Source organism: Triticum dicoccoides, chromosome 7A (assembly GCF_002162155.2).
Source record: "Triticum dicoccoides isolate Atlit2015 ecotype Zavitan chromosome 7A, WEW_v2.0, whole genome shotgun sequence".
NCBI classification, from domain to species: Eukaryota; Viridiplantae; Streptophyta; class Magnoliopsida; order Poales; family Poaceae; genus Triticum; species Triticum dicoccoides.
The window spans coordinates 6,233,453-6,256,688 of NC_041392.1; the positions used below are offsets into that span (position 1 = coordinate 6,233,453).

Below are 23,236 nucleotides of genomic sequence, written 5' to 3' on the forward strand. Positions count from 1 at the left end.
TCCCTCTCCCCTCTTTCCCCTTTCCCCCTCTCCGTTGGAAGGAAGGGGGGCCCGAATCCTACTAGGAGTGGAGTCCTAGTAGGACTCCCCCCCTTGGCGCGCCTCCACCTGGCCGCCGGCCTCCTCCTCCCCTCCTTTATATACGGGGGCGGGGCACCCCAAAGGCACAACAGTTATTCTCTTAGCCGTGTGCGGTGCCCCCCTCCACAGTTTACTCCTCCGGTCATGGCGTCGTAGTGCTTAGGCGAAGCCCTGCGCGGATCACATCACCATCACCGTCACCACGCCGTCGTGCTGACGGAACTCTCCCTCGACCCTCTGCTGGATCAAGAGTTCGAGGGACGTCATCGAGGTTAACGTGTGTTGAACACGGAGGTGCCGTACGTTCAGTACTTGGATCGGTTGGATCGTGAAAACGTTCGACTACATCAACCGCGTTAACATAACGCTTTCGCTTTCGGTCTACGAGGGTACGTGGACACACTCTCCCTCTCGTTGCTATACATCTCCTAGATAGATCTTGCGTGATCGTAGGAAATTTTTTGAAATTACATGCTACATTCCCCAACAAAGCTAACCAATGCCGTGAACGTAAGGGAAAAGGTCCTGTTCCACCAAGTCAGCACAAGGGTCGTAAGGCTGAAGCTAATGTTGTTGTAGCGAACACAAATACAGATGGGTATGTACCTCAGGCCTTTATGGCATATCCATCAATAGATTGGTGGGTTGATACTGGTGCTGCAAGACATATTTGTGCTCGTGTTTCTCTTCATTTCAGGGTAAAGATGGTGGACCCGTCCTGATGGGGAACGGTCCTGCTGCTGCAGTACATGGGATTGGGCAGGTCTGCCTGAAGCTTACTTCTGGCAAGTCACTGGTCCTAAAAGACGTGTTGTACGTGCCTGCAATGACTCGCAATTTGATTAGTGGATCCATGTTGTGTAGGCAGGGAATAAAGCTTGTTTTTGAGTCCAATAAGGTCATTCTGACCAAGTTTGGTAATTTTGTGGGCAAAGGTTATGACAGCGGAGGCATGTTCCGCTTGTCTGTTCTTGATTTGAATACTGTAAACATTCTCAATGTTTCCCCTTGCAATAAAATTCATGATGTTTGGCATTCCCGACTGTGTCATGTCAATTTTGAGGCTATTGTGCGATTAAGCAAAATGAGTTTAATTCCTAGTTATAATTACGAGAAGGGCTCCAAATGTGAAGTGTGCATGCAAGCTAAGCAGCCCCGAAAACCTTTTCATAGTGTTGAAGGGTGAGACACTTCTCCACTTGAGCTAATCCACTCTGACATATGTGAAATGAATGGCATTATAATAAGCCTTGTTGAACAGAGTCCCTCCTCGTAATCATTTGGTAACACCTTACGAGGGCTGGGAAGGGAGAAAACCTAATTTGACATTTGTTCGTACTTGGGACTGCCTTGCAAAGGTGCATGTGCCATTGCCGAAGAAAAGAAAACTTGGTCCCAAAACCGTTGATTGTGTCTTTCTAGGATATGCTAAAAACAACATAGCTTATAGATTTCTGGTGGTCAAATCCGAGGTGAATGACATTGCGGTGAACACCGTAATGGAGTCCAAGAACACGACTTTCTTTGAGAACTTATTCCCTATGAGAATGAGTGTGGAAATTGTGCTGGATGGTTCTGCTGAACCATCTATTCTTCCTAGCGTGGATGACACCGCTCCAACATGGGAGTTGAGGAGGAGTAAGAGACGAAGGACTGAAAAGTCATTTGGCGATGAATTTGTCACCTATGTCGTGGATGATGAACCGCGAACTCTTTCGGAGGCATACACATCTCCTGATGTGGAGTACTAGAAGGATGCGGTTGATATATAGCGAGATGGATTCTATCATCGCGAACGAGACTTGGGAGCTTATAGACCTTCCGATCGGTTGCAAACCAGTGGGTTGCAAATGGATCTTTAAGAGAAAGCGGAGACTTGCTGGTACTATCGGAAAGTACAAGGCCCGTTTGGTGGCTAAGGGTTTTACGCAAAAAGAGGGTGAGGACTATTTTGATACCTACTCTCCTATGGCTCGACTGCCCACAATTCGAGTGCTTTTAGCACTAGCTGCAGCATATAAACTCCATGTACATCAGATGGATGTAAAAACCGCTTTCCTAAATGGAGAATTGGATGAGGAAATTTATATGGAACAACCCAATGGGTTTGTGGCAGAAGGACAAGAAAGAAAAGTATGTCGCTTGATTAAATCTCTGTATGGTCTTAAGTAGGCTCCCAAACAATGCATGAAAATTTTTGATAGTACTTTGACTTCTGTTGGCTTTTGTGTAAACAAAGCCGACAAGTGTGTGTACTACAAATTTAAAGGGGGCGAAGGTGTCATCGTATGTCTTTACGTAGATCACATATTATTGTTTGGAACCAACATGGATGCAATCAATGAAACTAATTCATACCTCTCCCAGAATTTTGACATGAAAGATATGGGTGAAGCTGATGTTATTTTGAACATCAAGCTTATAAAAGGTGAGAGTGGGATCACTCTTTCACAATCTCACTACGTGGATAAAATCCTCAAGCGATTTAGGTTCGTGGATTGTAAACCAGCGGCCACACCTTATGATCCAAATGCTAAACTAAAGAAGAACATCGGGCATGGCAAAGAGCAGCTTTAATATTATCAGATTATCGGATCCCTTATGTATTTAGCCAGTGCAACAAGACCAGACATCTCATATGCAGTAAGCAGGTTGAGCCGCTACATGGCCAATCCAGGAGATGATCATTGGGTAGCACTAGAGAGGGTAATTAGATATTTGAAGGGAACAAAAAAATGTGGGAATACATTTTAATGGTCATCCAGCAGTCCTAGAAGGATTCAGTGACTCTAACTGGATTAGTGACTCGGATGACATGAAGGCTACGAGTGGTTATGTATTCACTCTAGCAGGTGGAGCCGTATCGTGGAGGTCCTCCAAACAGACTATCCTTACTCGGTCCACAATAGAGGCTGAATTAGTAGCACTTGACTCAGTCACCGTAGAGGCAGAATGGCTTAGAGAGCTACTTTCTGACCTACCAGTGTTGGAAAAACCAATTCTAGTCGTTTGACCTATTGCGACAACCAAACCGTTCTAGTTAAGGTTAAGAGAAAGAAGGACAACATGAAGTCTTCAAGACACATAAAAAGATGACTTAAGTCGGTTAGGCATGCCAGAGAGACAGTGTAATCACGACGGAATACATCCAGTCTGAGAGGAATCTAGCTGATTCTTTCACCAAAGGAATGGCACGGAAGTGCGTTGTTGCAGCATCGACGGGAATGGGGCTCATACCCGTGGACGTCACCATCGGCGGTAACCTATCCTAGATGATCGAAGATCCCGTGAACTAGGCTCTAGGAAAACAAGCTGTGTGTGACAAGGAGTACATTTAAAAGAGTCCTATTAGCTGCAGTACTCCATCTGTATGGCAGGTTGAGAGAAAGTTCTTAATGAGTTTGATGACATCTTAGTTAAGGGAATCGTCCTACAGGAACTCCTAGAGAACTCACCTACGTGTGAGCATGGTCGTCAGATCGCGATCGAAGGAAGAATGAGTACACTATCATAAATGCTCATGAGTTAGATACGAGGACATGACCGTAACGTCCCACCCCGAGAGGTGCGGAACAGCTGCCTTGTACAGAGTGCAGATTGAGTGAAAGCTTCACACCAAGGCATTGGATCAAGGCATAGTCCTCCATTGTCTGTGCAAAGTCGTAGTAGCTCTTACTGCTAGGCATTGAGTTCAAAATCGCAAGGTACCCTTTGTCAAACAATTGTATATCAAATAAAGCATTTATTCACATCGGACATCCAAATTGAGAAATTGGTGGGGACTGTTGTATATTTTGAGTGTATTCTAAGAATTTCCCAATTTTATCGGCCTAAAGAAATTCGAAATTCTGTAGATAAAGGAAGAGAAATTTGTGGGGCCAAGTGTCATAGAGAGATGGGAGAAAAGATAAGGTTGCCCGCAACCATTGAGACCTAAAAAAGGGGATCGATCCGATTCCCACTCCAGGCTCGTTGCGAGCTATGCGGCGGTTGTTGTGCAGCGGCGGCAGACTCCATCTCCTCTCCTTAAATCAGCCCTCCCTTCTCCCTTTTGTGGATCACAGAATTGGAGAGAGCTCCTCATCAAGTTCCTTCCAGTTCATCTCAGTGCGAAAAATCAAGTTGGTGTCCGATCTGGTGCTCGTGTATTTGGCATGTACACGAGTGTTGGCTTTGAGCAGCAACCTCCTGCTCCTCGATTCCACGATTCGGTGTACCCCAGTTCGTGGAGCGGCATTGTATCTCCGAGACCTCGCTGACAACTCCGTGGTACAGCGGCGGCGTAAAGGTTTTCTGGGACCGCGTCAACCTGACGTGCCTTGCCTCGTCGACACGAGCAGCTTCGAGTGCTGTCGACAGAAGTGAGTGTTTTGTTTTCGCCTACTTGCCATCTCATAGATCTAACTAGTTTGTTGAGTTTAGTCTATAACTAAAATTGATTTGAAAGCAAGTGGGTAACTACCAGTACTAGTGCTTTATAGAATAGATCATCAGAAACTGTTGTGTGCCTCTGTTCTTCTTATTTAATACCTACACTTGACTTGCTTAGTGGTGTCCTTTTATCACTGCTATTTATCCTTCGAGAGGAATAATATATATATGTTGGTAGAAATTTTAAAGGCACTAGAACTGAACTTATCTCTGATCAATGAAATCTACAAGCTGGCAATGATCAAATAGTTCGTGTTGTCTCTGTAGTGCTTACCGTTGGTAGTTGCTCTGAAATTATTAACAATGACACCCTTATGTACTTTCTGGTCATATTGCCATTGCTTTTGAACACATACATATGCTGGTGTCAAACTCATATTATGATGAAACTATAATTTAATACTCTGAATAATTTGCTGAAACTGCACATATTTCAACATATAGAACTTGCAAACATATAAGAAAAGGGTAGAAGCAATATCATAAGACAGAATATAAGTACTTCACATCACAAACATACACACATATTTAGGTATCGCTAGTACTTGAGCTAACACAATGAGTACAAACTGAAAGTTTTTGCAGCAAGTTCAGTACAAAAGCGACAACACAAATACAAACAAGAATTACATAAGTTGAGTGCACATGACAAACACACATGTACCACAGAAGTGACACATATGACATAGGTGAACTGAATTTATGTAGGTTTCTAGCACATGGACGATAACGCATACAAAACTAGTAGTGAATTGACAAGGTAACAGAAAATATCATATCTTAATGATAGCTTATCAAATTTACAGAATTTAAAGAAATTATACACACACATTGGGGGGTGGGGATGGGGGGGAGAGAGAGAGGCGGTGTACATTGTTCAGAGGAGAAGCAGACAAAGATTAGCAAGCAGCAGAGAGGAAGCAGAGATGCATCAAGCAGTAGCGATAGTTGAGAGCAGAGCATCAGGGGGTTCACCGTGTCATAAGAAAATGTTCATCATATATCTAAGAATATGTTCACTGTATATTAAGAAAATGCTTAACGTATTTTTAAAAACATGTTTATTCTGTATTTAAAATTTGTTCAACATATATCACAAAAATGTTCAATGTGTATTTAAAAACTGTTCTGCATATATCACAATAATGTTAAATGTGTATTCAGAAATTGTTCAGCATATATTATAAAATGTTCAATGTGTATTTATAAATTGTTCATCGTATATAAAAGAAATTTTGATAAGTGTTCAGAATATAAAAAACACTTTTTCAAAAAATGTTCATGTTTTAAAAGTTTGTTCGAATTTCAAAAAAATCATGATTTTAAAATATTATTCAAATTTGTTAAGAAATTTTTAGACATTTTTTCCCAAGAAATGTTGCCTTCGCCAAATCCCGTCGGCGAGAGGACATGTGATGAAGAGGCGATCCGTGTCTTCCAGCTGAGAGCACCTAGGGCAGTCCGGATTGGAGTAATGGTTTTATGCGGCAAGTTCCCTTTTGTGTTTAGCCTGCCCTTGAAGAGAAGCCAAGCGAATGCCTTAATCTTATTTGGCACCTTGGATTGCCAAATAAATTGCGCGTCTTTGTCGTGAAAGCATGTCCCCCATTAAGGAAGCGGGAGACTGGTCCGTCTGTGAGCCTAATATCCTGGAGCAAAGACCAAAGAAAAGCCAGTTCCAGGGATGCAACACTGGTTAGGTCGTTACACAGGTTAAATTCCAGACCAAAACGCATAATATTTCCCATTCTTACAAGAGAAAAGTATGTTTTTTGGTCCCTCAAGTTTTCCAAAAGTATAGACTTGGTCCCTTAAGATTATTTGGTATATATTTGGTCCTTCAAGACTCAAAACCGGATAAGTTTGGTCCAAAACCAAATTTTGAGCACGTTGATCGGGTTTGACCATGTTTGACGGGGTTTGACCATGTTGACTAGGTTTGACCGATGAACAATAAATTTGAAAAAGCAAACAAATTCAAAAATAATCTGAAATTTTGTGATAACAAACATGCTTGGGTGCGCTTGGTGCGTGTAAATTTTTGTGGTCAAATAACATCCGAGGAGCTCTAGCAAATAAAAAAACAAATCATGCCTTTTTGTGAGCCAAAATTAGTTTTTTTTTGCCACGAGCTCCTGGGATGTCGAAATATACCACACAAATTCCCAAGCACCTTGGTTGCTACAAAATTTCAGAGTCTCTTTGATATATATTTTTTGCTATTTTTTGAATTTACTATTCATCAGTCAAACCTGGTCAAGGTGATCAAACATGGTCAAACCCGGTCAACATGCTTAAAATCTGGTTTTGGACCAAACTTATCCAGTTTTGAGAGTTGAAGGATCAAATATATACCAAAAAAATTTGAGGGACCAAGTCTATACTTTGGGGGAATTTGAGGGACAAAAACATACTTTTCTCTTCTTACAAAAGGGACCAGTGGAATGTGAAAATAGGTACGGAACACATCAACTAGGGGTTTAGAGGAAAGCCAAGTATCTGGCGAGAAATAGGTTGTGGTTACATCATTTGTAAGCACAGAAGATATATTTTGCAGCGTTGGTATTTGTGCATTTATGGTTTTGCAAAGAAATGAGGGGTGGGAGGCAGGGGGTGTTGGAGGAGATAAACAGAAGAAGAGATAGAAGGAGGTTACAGAAGTAAAACACTTGTCCTATCTCTATATAACTATTCCAACACCGTGGAGATATGGACCTCTAAATATTGGAAGGGCGGAGCCGGTGAATTTCCAGTTGGGCTCCTTTGAAAATGCAGTTTAGAGGTTTCAAAACAACAATGGAAGTGTCGACCGACGACTCGGGGATCAATGGTAATGAAGGCAGTAACAGCCATGTTGCATCTTCACCAGGTTCCCCTAAGAAGTTGTAATCATACACAGTATAGCCGTGTTTCAGACATGTAAAAGCTAGTGCTGGTACAATCATACTGCTGCTTGTGCATGGATGAACGGGCTGTAACCGATTTGTAAATGAGTTTATTTGCAACACCAAGGCAAGGTAAAGGTGATGACAAGAAAAGCAAGATGGGTCAGGGGACAGTTAGCAGTGGTGGTATTGAAGGTTTCAATGTATTCTCTCACTGCATGGAGTCACCGACATTTCCAAATTAAGCTAAGCTCACGCAAGTAGCCCCAAAATGGCATACCATTAGGATGCCGTGCAGTTGCAGACCCGAATTTTTGGGACAGCGCCAAATGTTGTACTAGAAGTGCATATATATGTATAAACAATTAAAAAAGCACGAAATTTCAAGTACTCACTACAGTTATTGTAACGCCTGCCGACATAACTAGGTTCGTCTTAGTTGATCATGTGGCTGTAAACCGACGAGTTCCAGGGTGAAAACTCTTTTGAGTGTGGGGGGTTCTTCGAGTTGTAGGGTTGAAAACTCTAGGTTTGGTCTTTATTAGTTGATGAGCCAGATAATGGTCTTACTCATACAACGTTCTTTTGTTGAAGGCATTGCAGAGGCCAGTTGTAACTAATATATTCTCGATATTAAATTATTATAGTCCCTCGGTGTTTCATAACAAGTGTCGTCGTTGTAGTTTGAACTAAAACCACGACGCTGGAATATTTTTTATCAAAAAAACAGAGGGAAAAACGGAGGAAGTAATATTTTTTATCAAAAATGAACTAATAGACAGAATATGGCTGTTGGTGGATAATTTACCGGAGAAACTAGGCCGAATAGTAAGATGCTGGAATTGTTCGGTATCGTCGCAAAAAACATAAAAACATGTGGTTTGCCGGATACAATAATCGTAAACAATTATACACTCTAGAAATGTCTATCAAGATATATGTTAGATAGGTATCTTCTCGAGCTCTGTACAAACATGTTTAACGATAATATGATAATATAGTTCGCAAAACATAAAGATATAGTATACCTCATCTAACGATGCATATTAATTCATAGGAAATTATGTTTTATCATTAAGTTCTTTTATGTCTAAGAGTGATTCAATTAAAATAAAAAAATTATCGATACATCAATAAAATTTAAAGGCAAAACATAGCTTTTGCTACCAAATATAACTTTAATTGAGCACGGGTTAATTTGAAAAAGATTGATGTTATATTTATAATAAATAATATTATATATAAAAATTAATAGCATTATCATATTGTTAATTGTGATAAATATAATGTAGAATATACTGAATAAGATCTTATATTTTTGGCAAAAAATCTTCTGTTTATTAATATTATGCAACATTTCTTATGTTCACACTATACATCATATAAGTAAAAAAATGGTATAAATTTTTAAAAAAAATATGATATATGTTAAGTTAACTTGTGTAAGATAGCAGTAAAATCAGAAATTAGAATAATAGAAAAATATTAGTGAACAAAGTTATTCATGACATAAACTACATACATGATAAGTTATTTATTTTTCACATAATTTGAAGGATGCATGAGAAGGTGGTGAACAGTAAAAGAAATTTAATTCTGCATTCTATATTTAAAGTAAAGTTTCTACTAAAGGTCAATGGAATACAAAATATTAATCAAATTATGAATGCAAAAAATATCATGAATATATCATTTTTGTATGTTTACACTTTTTTGAAGCTTATTATTCTTAATATCAAATCAACTCAATTCACAATTAGATTGAATAAAAACTAAATATGATATGAATAAGTTGAATCGACATGTAATATCCAATTTTTAGACATGAGTAGTTTTGGATAGCAGGATAATATTTACTAAGTTTGCAGAAAAAGGGTCTTATAGTTCACCTCATGATCATTTTTTATTGTTTCCCAACATGATTTTGAACCACTTTTGGTGAAATGATTTATACCCAAGCGACTTTACATAAGGCAGTGACAAACCGCCTATTCAATGATAGGTCCAAGCCTTAACATCCCAGACTTCAGACATGTCGATCTTGGTGGAAGGGGAGCCGAGATGCGAGTGGAAATGGTGGAAAATCTTGGTTTCTTTCAGGCATCAACGAGGCGGTGGCGGTGACAGTGCGTTAGAATAAGATCTGGTGGAAGAGATGTTGAGAAACAATGTGCTCTCAAATGGAGCCTTCTGACCTGCGCGGACAAACTCCATTGAACACGTCCTATTTTATGAAAATTCTTGAAATTAACCCAACTTCTACAAAAAGGTGGTCATACCCATGTTACACATCCATGCCAGGTTTGAAAGAATTCCGACACCGTATGCAAGGCACAACACATCCGGCCAGTTATTGGCCTTTCCACAATTTGTTCCTATTTTCTGGAAAAAAAAATTAGAATTCCAAACTTGTTAGTGTTTTTTTCAATAAATGTTTGTAAAATTTAAAAATGTTTGTATTCATAATTTTGTTGCTCTTTTTAAAAATGTTTGTATTTTGCCATTCTGAGAAAGACACAAACATTTTTTTGAAATTATTTTGAAAAACAAAACATTTTTTGGAATTTTGAACAAATATTCAAAAGCGCAAATTGGTTTGGGACCTTCTATAAGGTTCAGGAATCGATTTTGTGTGTGTTTTTTCTTTTCTTTAATGTTACCTTTTTCTTCCTAAAATTTGCGAAGTTCAAAAAATGATCAACATATTTAAAATTTGTTCTTTCTTTACAAATAGAAAATTTCAAATTCTCTTCACATTTTAAAAAAATTGTTCATCTCTTTAAAACATGTTCGAAATTCCAAATTTGTTCATGTTTTTCAAAAAATGTTCTGAGTGTCAAACTTTTATTCACATTTTCAAAAAAAATTGCAATTTAAGAAAATGCCCGTGTTTCCAAAATATTTTGGATTTTAAAATTTTCCTCATGTTTTCAAAATTTGTCAAATCACAAAATACTTTGGAATTTGAAAAACTTTTCAAAAAAATTCAAATTTTTTTAATGTGTTCCATTTTGTAAAAGATTGTCTGTGCTTTCAAAAAATTGTTCGATATTTGAAAAAATTCAGAGTTTCTATTTTTCCTCGTGTTTTAAGAAATCTCAGGAATGAAAGACCAAAGAATGATGTGAGCTTGCCTGAGGAACGTAGGGGCTGAGAGCTAGCACTGAGCATTTACTAAAACTAGATGACCCGGTTGCGCCAATGGCGCAAAAAGCCAGTTAAAAAGAATGTTAGTAGGAGATGTAGCTGGAAATATAATGCAATGTGGATTGCATTACAGATAGTAGTACAGATAGTATAATGGCTTATATCCGGTTTACAGAAACACTTGTATATAGGCAGCCTCATAGTTTATTTAGGCATCTTCCTAGTCTGATTGTGATGTTCAGAGTGTGTGAACGTACGAATAAGCAGTGTATCATTATCCCATAATGCTTGCATAGTACACTTTCACATGCACTGCCCGTAAAAGGTAACAGATTGTCAAACATGAATCGCTGAGATAGCAAAATCATCAGAACGAAAAGACTAAGATAGCAAAATCATCATAACGAAAACACTAAGAGCAACAAAAACATGCACCGACGGCATAATTATTTGATTCACATCTTTGACACAGCCTGCCTTTGAACTGCACATCTGTGCCACTTACGATTGAAAGCAAAACAGGAAAAAAAAAGGAATAAGCAGACAAATATTGTACTCCCTCCGTTCCAAAATAAGTGTCGTTGATTTAGTAAAGTTGTACTAAATCAGCGACACTTATTTTGGGATGACGGGAGTATAAACCAGCTAATGGGTTCTTAAACCAAGCCGGCCAACAATGATATATCTTGTGATCAAGATATTCAGTTCAGTTAGTACTTACCAATGCACAGATCACTAAGTGTATTTATACATTCACATACACAAGCTTCAAAGGTAATGTGTTATGAGTGTGTGACCACCATGATTTTTAAGGCAGTAAGGCGACCTAAGGTGAGCACCAACCGCTCTCACGCCTAAGCGCCTATAGGCGTCTAAGCTCCTAATCTCCTAAAGCGGACATAATTGCAAGGTGTTGTTAGCACGCCTTGCCGCCACCTTATAAACACTTAGTTATTTCGATGAGAGAATGGTATATTAGAAAAATGCATGCAACAATTAGAAGATAATGAAAAGCTCAAAAATTAGATATAGCAAATTCATCGGAATCACATGGACACGTTGGAGGCAGGTATGTGTCAAGTATATAGAGAAATAAGAATAGAGAGGTCAAACTCTGCAGCTACTGTTCTAAAGCACGCTAAGCCAAACTCTGTAACTATGGTTCCAATGCACGCTACGCTAAGACAAACTCTGTAGATACAATAGGTAATGAACAGTTTGGGTCCAAGTAAACAAGTAATGGAAAAGGTAACCTTTTTTACTTCTAAGGAAATATTAACAATCTGATTCTACAAAAGATCTAAACATGCCTACATACAGGAGGCGGCTACTGAGCCACAAAATTCAGCTAGGTTAATCAAGATGTTTCTACTACTGAAAACAAATGACTTTCTACATGAACAAACAAGCACAGTGAGTGTCTGTCATCACTGCAATTTGTATATGAAGGAAACAACTCACCTCACCAATAAGAAATCATGTCTTCCTTTCCTCCTTAAAATTCCGCGAGCTGCAACCTACGCCTTGGCTGTCACAGGAGTAGCAGAAGTAGAACCGCCACCTAAAAGACTTTCTTCAAAGCATTTCAAAGTGCTTCATACAACTCATCATTGGGTAGCAACACTGGACTGGTGTATGAAACATCACGGCCAAAACATTTGTAACTAAGCCATAGTTTGGGAATCAATCAAAGTAGCCTGCTATAAAGGCTTCCCATTGTGAATGGCATTGCTAGTAAGTAAACGACTCAACCAGAAGAACTTTGAAAGCATCTGGTTCCTGCATGAAGGGATTCCAATTAATTACGATATAGATGGTGCCAAGTTTGAAAACACTGATAACAATTGAACAAGCAAAGTCAAATACAAAATTAACTAATTGGTGATTTTATCATCACACAACAAGTGTTTTCTAATCAGTCCATGTGCAGCTATGTGCTCCATGCATGGTGTATACAAAAACATGGCGAGGGGGGATTTGCAGCAGGACGGCAGCGAGCCATGTTATTTTTCTTCCTTATGTAACACCTACCAGCATGCACTCGTTGCGTTTAGTGGAGGAATCATTTGATCATTAGACATCTACTACTTTGACTTGCTACAGAGGCCAAAAGGCAAAGATGGAGCTATATTAGTTGTACCCAGTCTGGTGTCATATGAAAAAAACTGAATTCTCAAGCTGCCCAATAGATGTGGATACTTAAGAAGTCGTTCTAGCTGAAAATCACAAAGTATATGAACCTTAAGTGAATAGCAGACAATTATTTCTGTTCTATATTCATAGAGCTAGTCAACTCAAATTACGAAAAATAACTACATATTAAACCATTAGAAATATATGCGATAAAGTTCAGCTAACTGAGTTCATAATTAAAAAGATATTAGAGTGTGTCAATGAGTGTGTTCTTATCTGTCCTTTTCTAATAGTTTTCAAACAGAGATCAAAATACGGATGTTGAAACCAACAGAGAGGAACCCGAGGGTGTTAGTGAGTCTGTTCTTGTTTGTCCTTTTTCAAACATAGATCAAAATACTAATCCCGAAACCAACAGGGAAGAACCTTTGGGGTGACGGATAATTTTAGTATCGCATTAGTTCAATCTACAAAATCTAAACCCAAAATGAACATATGTTTGGAGTAGCATACCTCTAAACCAAATAAGAACTGGCGTCTGAACAAAGTAAAAAGTAAAAATGGTAATAATGTCCCAAAAGTGCAATCAAATATACTCAAATGAGTAAGCAGGTGGGGGAAATAGGTCTGACCATACTACTATCATTTTTTGTTAACACCAAGTCTAAACAATCTATGATGTTCTTCTACGTGTGCAGAGGTAAATTCGAAATTTTGGAACAATTGTTTGGTTTTATAGTTTACTGGGACTATAAACCCTTGCCTAAACAGTAGTTCGTTGATCAATATGTCAATTTTGAGGTAAGGTGACCACATGGCAAGCAAGATGTCATGGAGCAAATTCGAGGAATATTCTGATCATACCATTTCAGTGGACAACCGACAAAGTAGAGTGATAAGAAGAGGATGCTTACTCGATCAAGCATCAGAGCTTCACCTAGTTTCTTTCCCTAGCATCCATCAGTTCCCCTCTCCTTCGAGGCTGAACGACCTCTTTGAGGGCTGGTAGGCTGGCAAGGCCAACAACATTAACTTTTGGTTCAATAAAAGCAACTTAAACTGATCTACCAACAAACGTGCATCCGAGCCTACATATTGAAGAACGGCTCTCAGCATCTAAACAGCACACGAGACGCAAAACTGAGCATATAGAAAGTAGTTAATCTAGCAGGCCAAATCACATCAGTATGAAAATCATAGCCAAGTAGATAATTTTATTTGCATCTTACTTTGTTTGTCCCTTTGATTTTCTCTGAACCGGAGCCCTGTTAGCAGAGGCTGTAGATAAATATAGTTGCAAACAAGGGACACTCCAAAATGGTATTACTGCACCAGGGGAAGTAACCCTCACCACACAAACAGCGAGCCGCCGCAGCTGCAAGATCCCAAGCCATAAAAATTTAACAAACATTCTCAGTTTAGTTTACTAACACAACTAATGGGAAAGATGAACTGCAGCCAAATAAGGTGATAAAAGGTAATATTCTCAATACAAAAAGAATAGCTCCAGGATTTGTAACCAAACGTCAACAAAGAACAGATAGGTCCCATATCAAATAGATTGATTATTGTAGCAAGCATGGTCAAAATCGAGGAAGCAGCATCTAACTGAGCACAAACATCATCTCAGTTCGGTGAATGAATCTACATAGCTGGTACATAGAACTGAGTAAGGTGTGAGCTCGCCAGGTTATGTGGCATGAGTGTTGTGAGACGAGATGATGAATGACCCGCAGGAAAGGAATGAATGCCAAACAATTTTAGTTCGTATGAATGCTTATGTTCATATACACCCTTTCGTTTTAATATGTACTGATATAACTGAAGGAATTGGTTCATTCGATACGTACACTCTAAACACAGTAGTAATTGAAGGAAAAATTGGCATAATATACAACTTCCCCTGGTCAATATAGGAGTGGAACATAGTAACGACAATCAAGGTGGAGCATACCTTTATATTGGCTTTTGATTTATAGTAGATTTCATATACTGACACACCAAATCTTAGTCTGAACTCCAAAGTTGCTTACAAGTATAAATATTCTACCTACCTTATACTATCTACGAGAATGTACGTTACATGTTCAGCTGCGAAGGAAAGCCCATGGCCCGCTAGCAGTCCCAATACTGGAAAAAATAAATCAAGGTTACCTAAACTGTAACCAGTATAGAAAATATAGCCACGCCTGGTATACAAAAGGAAAACTCAAGCAAATATGAAGTTATTCTTATTTATAGGGGATCCAAAGTTAAACAAAAATGAGCAATGAGGTATAACCGATTACGGCTTCGTTTGATATTGCATATTTCATCCCGGAAAGCCCATTTTAACAAGCCATTAGTGAATACGGGTATTTGTTGTTTGGTTTTCGTCGTAATAATAAAAATTCAGAAAATATAATGAAATGAGAGTGCTTCCTCACTCTACCTCCATAATCCTGCAAACATGAGGAGGCACATGTAGATGGACAAGGCTATCCAGATTCCAATGAAATCACTCTAACTGGCGAGGGTGACAATGCAAGCGATGCTGACAACAGCCACAAGTATCGGAGGATACATAATTCGATGGAATGTGTCAGAAGAGAAAGCTGGAAAGCCAGAGCACAAATAAGCTGGAAAATTAGCGGACTTGCCAATGAATAAGCAGCATATGCAAAATCTGATGCTCCATAATTGACACCGTCAAAAACAAAAGCTAAAGCATTGATTGGTTGGGCGAGAGCAACAAACTGTACATAGGAAACATAACTCTTCTTAGTTCAAGAGATTGCCTTGAGGTAATCAAACAAAAGAAAAGATTGTCGTACTCTCAAGTACTAATTTTTTAGGGGTATACTCGCAAGTACTATAAACTGCAAGAAAATCATGAGAACGTAAATATTAACATTTCAAGATTCAGAGTTGTAGTACTCTTATGATTCAGCACACTGTAACTGTACCGGTGTTGCCATGTAGATATGATGCAGTACACCATGGTCTTCTGTAAATAATCTCGAACCTGTATGGAGGCCAACTCCAAGAAGTAGACCCAGGCGATGCCCCAAGATCAATCCGAGCTGGAAAATGAACAGTTCCTCACTAAGGTGACAAAAAATGATTTATAGAAAAAAGGGACCATACCTGCAGTACGCGGTAAGCTGTGGCCTTGGCCTTCGAATGGTCCTTACGAGCAAATGCACTTGCTGATGTTGGCAGTTATGCCTAGGTGATAGATGTATGTTGCTGGATTGGAAAGCTATACGATCCCTTTTATTCAATTATGACAGCTGAGAGGAATTTGGGATGGCCCCGCTAGAGTTTCCAAAATGAATTGAATTGAACCCTATTGTTTTTTCACTATAAATTCCATAGTATCAATACAATAACCTTTGAGAAATTGTGAGAACGGGGAGATTCAATCATTTAGATGGTGAAAATAGCCGAGAGTTGAGCAACCCCTAAAAGCACTCACAATGAATGGTACCAGCGGATACCAACCAGATAGAAACATGCTGAGAAAAGTATAGCCCGTGAAAAATATTGTTCACACACTAATAGTACATAATATGCGTGAAACACATTGCTGGAATCATATCCTTCTAAGTTATTAACAAACTTTCATGATTTTATGGTCAACGACAGAGCACCGAGAAACACCAAATATTTCAAGGTGTTGATTGCATCTTACAGGTAACTAAAGTTCCACAAAGTAAACAATATAGTACTGTCAAAATATGAAAAGATAATTGATGGGTCTCATCATGAAACAGGTTGTTGCAAAAATGAAAAAAGGGGGCGGCAGATCCTAAAAACTAAATCAACCACAAAATCTTCTCCTCATACTGCTTGGATTTTTTTCAAACACATAGCAGGCATAGATAAACAAAATCCACATAGGTGAAGATGAGAATTTATGGGGATCAAATCAAGAGAGAGAGAGACGACTTGGTACCTGCGCGCGAGTAAAAAGGTCAGGATGGAGGTAGAGGCAGCAACGCCGCGCTGCCCCTTCGGCCACCGCAGCCACGTGATGCCGCGCCGCGCTCTTCCGGCCTCCACTGCTACTTCCGCGCCACCGCACGCTCCGCTCCACCGCCACGGAATCCTCCTCCGTGGAGAGCTCCCGCAGCTGCGGCCCCTCCTCTGCGAGGCCCGCTCCTCCTCTGCGTCCCCTCGGTCGTAGCCTATCCACCGTGAGCAAGGGGGCCTGGATGGTGGTCATCGCTGCCGTCGGAAAAGCTCGCCTCCACGCCCAGACGCCTCCGATCCGGTGGGCTGGGATCCAGGTTCGGGGTCGAGCACGGGTGGATGGGGCAGAACGGCGGCGCGGGAGAGAGAGGAGGAAAAGGAGGAGAGGTGGCGAGGACAGGGGAGCCGGCGTCGAGGGAAGAGGAGACGAGCGGGGAGAGAGAGAAGGGGCGGCGTGGGGGAGAGTAGGAGGCGAGCGAGGAGAGGAGAGGAGGCTGCGTTGCTTTTTTCTTTTTACTCCTCGTCGGTCTAGGGTCTGATGCTTTTCTTACGCAGAATTGGATGAACGCCACCCCATTCTCTCGACCCCACACACGACGAGCCCCACTCGTCATCCACTCTTGAAGCAGTTATGGACGTGAAAAAAAACCGACAGCCCACCACACGCCAGCAGCCAAAAGCGAGCTACAGGAAACGAATCGAGTGGCCGAACGAGCATCGCGCATGCGGGGGCTCCAGAATGGCGGGTTGCACAGCAAGGTTTATATGTTCAATGATGGATTTCAGCTAAATTAGGTTATTAGCAAGAAGATTGAGAATGATCGAATAAACAATGAGTAATGAATGAACAATGATGATTGGGGAAAAATGAACAATGAAAGACTACAATTGGATAATGGATACTGAACAAAAATACAGAAACTAAGAATAAACTAATGACTTATAGAACTGGATGAACTAGTCTTTTCGTCTCATAATATAACAGCGTTTTTGAACTAGTCTAGTGTAAAAAAACACCCTTATATTATGGAACATAGGGAGTACAAGACTGATAATGGACTAATAAAGACATATGAATGACAGAAATTGAGCACAAATGATAAACAAAATGACACGCACCCACGCACACGTGACTTTTTTTTTGAGAATCACGCACACGTAATTGAACGAGTAAAAACATACTCCAGTAGATACATGCAAGAAATTAGAAAAATCTCTTGTGTCCCTGTGGAATCAGTGGGTGGTATGCTATCACATGGATTTGCTAAGAAGCACGGACGACACGCACTCAGGGCATCTCCAGCCGCGCCCTCAAGAAGGCTCCTAGGCGTGTTTTTGTCCGCCGGCGCCAAAAAATCGGCCCAGTCGCGCCTTCAAGAGTTTAGTTTTCGCCGGCTCGGGCCAAAATTGGCGCCGGCGGACCCAACCCAAACCCGGCACGCTGGGGGTCGCTTGGGGGCGCCGGGCAAATCGTTTTTGGCGCGAAGAGTCATGGGCCCACCGCGTCAGCGACTCTACTCTCTTCTCGCACCTTCGTCGTCCTCATCGCCTCGTTTTCCGCGGCGAATCAATGCCAAAGCTGCCGCGCCGGTCAGCCTTCATTGGTGCCTCACGGGTGGCGCAGTGAAGGCTGGGCGACGCGTCCCTCGACCGCCACGCAATCACGCCACGCGTAACGCGCCGGCCAAGCCTACCACGCGGCGTCTCCGCCTATAAAAGCCGACTGCAAGCGCGCCGGAGGGACTCACCCCGATCATCCACCGACGACACGCTCATTTCTCCCCCTTTCCTCCTCTCGCCGTCACCAGTTGAGAAAGCATGGCCGAGCGTTTCCCAGGCGACGGCGCCGTGGCGAACGGATTCGGGCGCCGTCATCTGCATGAGGACTGTTGGGGAACGTAGCAGAAATTCAAAATTTTCCTACGTAACATCAAGATCTATCTATGGAGAGACCAGCAACGAGTAGTAAGAGAGTGCATCTACATACCCTTGTAGATCGCTAAGCGGAAGCGTTCAAGTGAACGGGGTTGATGGAGTCGTACTCGTCGTGATTCAGATCACCGATGATCCTAGTGCCGAACGGACGGCACCTCCGCGTTCAACACACGTACAGCTCGACGATGTCTCCCACGCCTTGATCCAGCAAGGAGAGAGGGAGAGGTTGAGGAAGACTCCATCCAGCAGCAGCACAACGGCGTGATGGTGATGGAGGAGTGTGGCAATCCTGCAGGGCTTCGCCAAGCACCTACGGGAGAGGAGGAGGTGTCACGGGAGGGAGGGAGGCGCCAAGGGCTCAGGTGTGGATGCCCTCCCTCCCCTCCACTATATATAGGGGCAGGGGAGAGGGGGGAGGCGCAGCCTTGCCCCCTCCTCCAAGGAAGGGGTGCGGCTAAGGAGGGGGGAGGAGTCCATCCTCCCCAAGGCACCTCGGAGGTGCCTTCCCCCTTTAGGACTCTCCCCTTTTTCCTTTATCTTGGCGCATGGGCCTCTAGGGGCTGGTGCCCTTGGCCCATGTAGGCCAAGGCGCACCCCCTACAGCCCATGTGGCCCCCGGGGCAGGTGGCCCCACCCGGTGGGCCCCCGGGACCCTTCCGGTGGTCCCGGTACAATACCGATGACCCCGAAACTTGTCCCGATGGCCGAAACAGGACTTCCTATATATAAATCTTTACCTCCGGACCATTCCGGAACTCCTCGTGACGTCTGGGATCTCATCCGGGACTCCGAACAACATTCGGTAACCACATACAAACTTCCTTTATAACCCTAGCGTCATCGAACCTTAAGTGTGTAGACCCTACGGGTTCGGGAGACATGTAGTCATGACCGAGATGTTCTCCGGTCAATAACCAACAGCGGGATCTGGATACCCATGTTGGCTCCCACATGTTCCACGATGATCTCATCGGATGAACCACGATGTCAAGGACTCAATCAATCCCGTATACAATTCCCTTTGTCTAGCGGTATGGTACTTGCCCGAGATTCGATCGTCGATATACCGATACCTTGTTCAATCTCGTTACCGGCAAGTCTCTTTACTCGTTCCGTAACACATCATCCCGTGATCAACCCCTTGGTCACATTGTGCACATTATGATGATGTCCTACCGAGTGGGCCCAGAGATACCTCTCCGTTTACACGGAGTGACAAAATCCCAATCTCGATTCGTGCCAACCCAACAGACACTTTCAGAGATACTCGTAGTGTACCTTTATAGCCACCCAGTTACGTTGTGACGTTTGGCACACCCAAAGCACTCCTACGGTATCCGGGAGTTGCACAATCTCATGGTCTAAGGAAATGATACTTGACATTAGAAAAGCTTTAGCATACGAACTACATGATCTTGTGCTAGGCTTAGGATTGGGTCTTGTCCATCACATCATTCTCCTAATGATGTAATTCTGTTATCAACGACATCCAATGTCCATGGTCAGGAAACCGTAACCATCTATTGATTAACGAGCTAGTCAACTAGAGGCTTACTAGGGACATGGTGTTGTCTATGTATCCACACATGTATCTGAGTTTCCTATCAGTACAATTCTAGCATGGATAATAAACGATTATCATGAACAAGGAAATATAATAATAATCAATTTATTATTGCCTCTAGGGCATATTTCCAACAACAGACGCCGCTAGGGAGAAGTTGCCTCGTGAAGTACATCGGGGCGAGGATGTGAAGGAAAACTGTTTTTATTCGAAGCCTTGAAGGCAAATTTTGTGGAGATATATTGATTCAGGGAAGACGAAGAGGAACCATCGGGATAGGCTTCTGAATATGGGGGACGTCACTACTCCGGCAGGCCGCTCAAATGCCTCCTCAATTAATCTTATGGAACGTGTGGGATAGTGGGAATTAACTGAAAGTACATAGTGGATGGTGGCTTGAGGTCGCGACGCGCTGGTAAAAAACCATCGGGGGGAAATATGCCAGCAAGGATGCTATGTGAGCCTGGAGAAGAAACAAATAATGAAGAGATGAAATGACGTGGTTGACGCTGCCACATCTTCATACACAGAGGCCGCTAGGGAGAAGTCGCCTCGTGAAGTACATCGGGGCGAGGATGTGAAGGAAAACTGTTTTTATTCGAAGCCTTGAAGGCAAATTTTGTGAAGATATATTGATTCAGGGAAGATGAAGAGGAACCATCGGGATAGGCTTCTGAATATGGGCGATGTCACTACTCCGGCAGGCCGCTCAAATGCCTCCTCAATTAATCTTATGGAACGTGTGGGATAGTGGGAATTAACTGAAAGTACATAGTGGATGGTGGCTTGAGGTCACGACGCGCTGGTAAAAAACCATCGGGGGGAAATATGCCAGCAAGGATGCTATGTGAGCCTGGAGATGAAACAAACAATGAAGAGATGAACTGACATGGTTGACGCTGCCACATCTTCATACACAGATGTTGGGGAACGTAGCAGAAATTCAAAATTTTCCTACGTGTCACCAAGATCTATCTATGGAGAGACTAGCAACGAGGGGAAGGAGAGTGCATCTACATACCCTTGTAGATCGCTAAGCGGAAGCGTTCAAGTGAACGGGGTTGATGGAGTCGTACTCGTCGTGATTCAGATCACCGATGATCCTAGTGCCGAACGGACGGCACCTCCGCGTTCAACACACGTATAGCTCGACGATGTCTCCCACGCCTTGATCCAGCAAGGAGAGAGGGAGAGGTTGAGGAAGACTCCATCCAGCAGCAGCACAACGGCGTGGTGGTGATGGAGGAGCGTGGCAATCCTGCAGGGCTTCGCCAAGCACCTACGGGAGAGGAGGAGGTGTCACGGGAGGGAGGGAGGCGCCAAGGGCTCAGGTATGGATGCCCTCCCTCCCCTCCACTATATATAGGGGCAGGGGAGAGGGGGGAGGCGCAGCCTTGCCCCTTACTCCAAGAAAGGGGTGCGGCCAAGAGGGGGGGGAGGAGTCCATCCTCCCCAAGGCACCTCGGAGGTGCCTTCCCCCTTGAGGACTCTTCCCTCTAGGGTTCCCTAGGCGCATGGGCCTCTTGGGGCTGGTGCCCTTGGCCCATGTAGGCCAAGGCGCACCCCCTACAGCCCATGTGGCCCCCCGGGGCAGGTGGCCCCACCCGGTGGGCCCCCGGGACCCTTCCGGTGGTCCTGGTACAATACCGATGACCCCGAAACTTGTCCCGATGGCCGAAACAGGACTTCCTATATATAAATCTTTACCTCCGGACCATTCCGGAACTCCTCGTGACGTCCGGGATCTCATCCGGGACTCCGAACAACATTCGGTAACCACATACAAACTTCCTTTATAACCCTAGCGTCATCGAACCTTAAGTGTGTAGACCCTACGGGTTCGGGAGACATGTAGTCATGACCGAGATGTTCTCCGGTCAATAACCAACAGCGGGATCTGGATACCCATGTTGGCTCCCACATGTTCCACGATGATCTCATCGGATGAACCACGATGTCAAGGACTCAATCGATCCCGTATACAATTCCCTTTGTCTAGCGGTATGGTACTTGCCCGAGATTCGATCATCGGTATACCAATACCTTGTTCAATCTCGTTACCGGCAAGTCTCTTTACTCGTTCCGTAACACATCATCCCGTGATCAACTCCTTGATCACACTGTGCACATTATGATGATGTCCTACCGAGTGGGCCCAGAGATACCTCTCCGTTTACACGGAGTGACAAAATCCCAATCTCGATTCGTGCCAACCCAACAGACACTTTCAGAGATACCCGTAGTGTACCTTTATAGCCACCCAGTTACGTTGTGACGTTTGGCACACCCAAAGCATTCCTACGGTATCCGGGAGTTGCACAATCTCATGGTCTAAGGAAATGATACTTGACATTAGAAAAGCTTTAGCATACGAACTACATGATCTTGTGCTAGGCTTAGGATTGGGTCTTGTCCATCACATCATTCTCCTAATGATGTGATCCCGTTATCAATGACATCCAATGTCCATGGTCAGGAAACCGTAACCATCTATTGATTAACGAGCTAGTCAACTAAAGGCTTACTAGGGACATGGTGTTGTCTATGTATCCACACATGTATCTGAGTTTCCTATCAATACAATTCTAGCATGGATAATAAACGATTATCATGAACAAGGAAATATAATAATAATCAATTTATTATTGCCTCTAGGGCATATTTCCAGCAGTCTCCCACTTGCACTAGAGTCAATAATCTAGTTCACATCGATATGTGATTAACACTCAAGGTCACATCCCCATGTGACTAACACCCAAAGAGTTTACTAGAGTCAATAATCTAGTTCACATTTACCATGTGATTAACACTCGATGAGTTCCGGGTTTGATCATGTTATGCTTGTGAGAGAGGTTATAGTCAACGGGTCTGAACCTTTCAGATCCGTGTGTGCTTTACAAATCTCTATGTCATCTCCTAGATGCAGCTACCACGTTCTATTTGGAGCTATTCCAAATAACTGTTCTACTTGGAGCTATTCTAAATTGTTGCTCCATTATATGTATCCGGTATCTCTACTCAGAGCTATCCGGATAGGTGTTAAGCTTGCATCGTCGTAACTCTTTACGTCGAACTCTTTATCACCTCCATAACCGAGAAAATTCCT

The 23,236-nt window shown here is 42.4% G+C and overlaps 1 long non-coding RNA gene and 1 pseudogene across 8 annotated transcripts; one reads left to right on the plus strand and one right to left on the minus strand.

The window, feature by feature from the left end:
* Positions 1 to 2,658, plus strand: part of LOC119332804 — a 4,767-nt pseudogene extending 2,109 nt beyond the window's left edge.
* A 6,546-nt stretch (positions 2,659 to 9,204) lies between these two features.
* LOC119331218 lies at positions 9,205 to 17,090 on the minus strand. Of its 8 annotated transcripts, XR_005160419.1 has the most exons (8): positions 15,804 to 17,090; positions 15,109 to 15,739; positions 14,732 to 14,807; positions 13,907 to 14,052; positions 13,592 to 13,687; positions 12,006 to 12,323; positions 9,677 to 10,856; positions 9,205 to 9,592 (listed from the first exon to the last, which is right to left on the minus strand). It is a non-coding gene; the product is annotated as an uncharacterized LOC119331218 (long non-coding RNA). The 8 variants fall into 8 exon arrangements; XR_005160422.1 differs by lacking the exons at positions 9,205 to 9,592; positions 9,677 to 10,856 and having other exon boundaries at positions 11,785 to 12,323; positions 15,804 to 16,005; positions 16,615 to 17,090; XR_005160421.1 differs by lacking the exons at positions 9,205 to 9,592; positions 9,677 to 10,856 and having other exon boundaries at positions 11,785 to 12,323; positions 15,804 to 16,019; positions 16,615 to 17,090.
* Between the last annotated feature and the right edge of the window lie 6,146 nt (positions 17,091 to 23,236).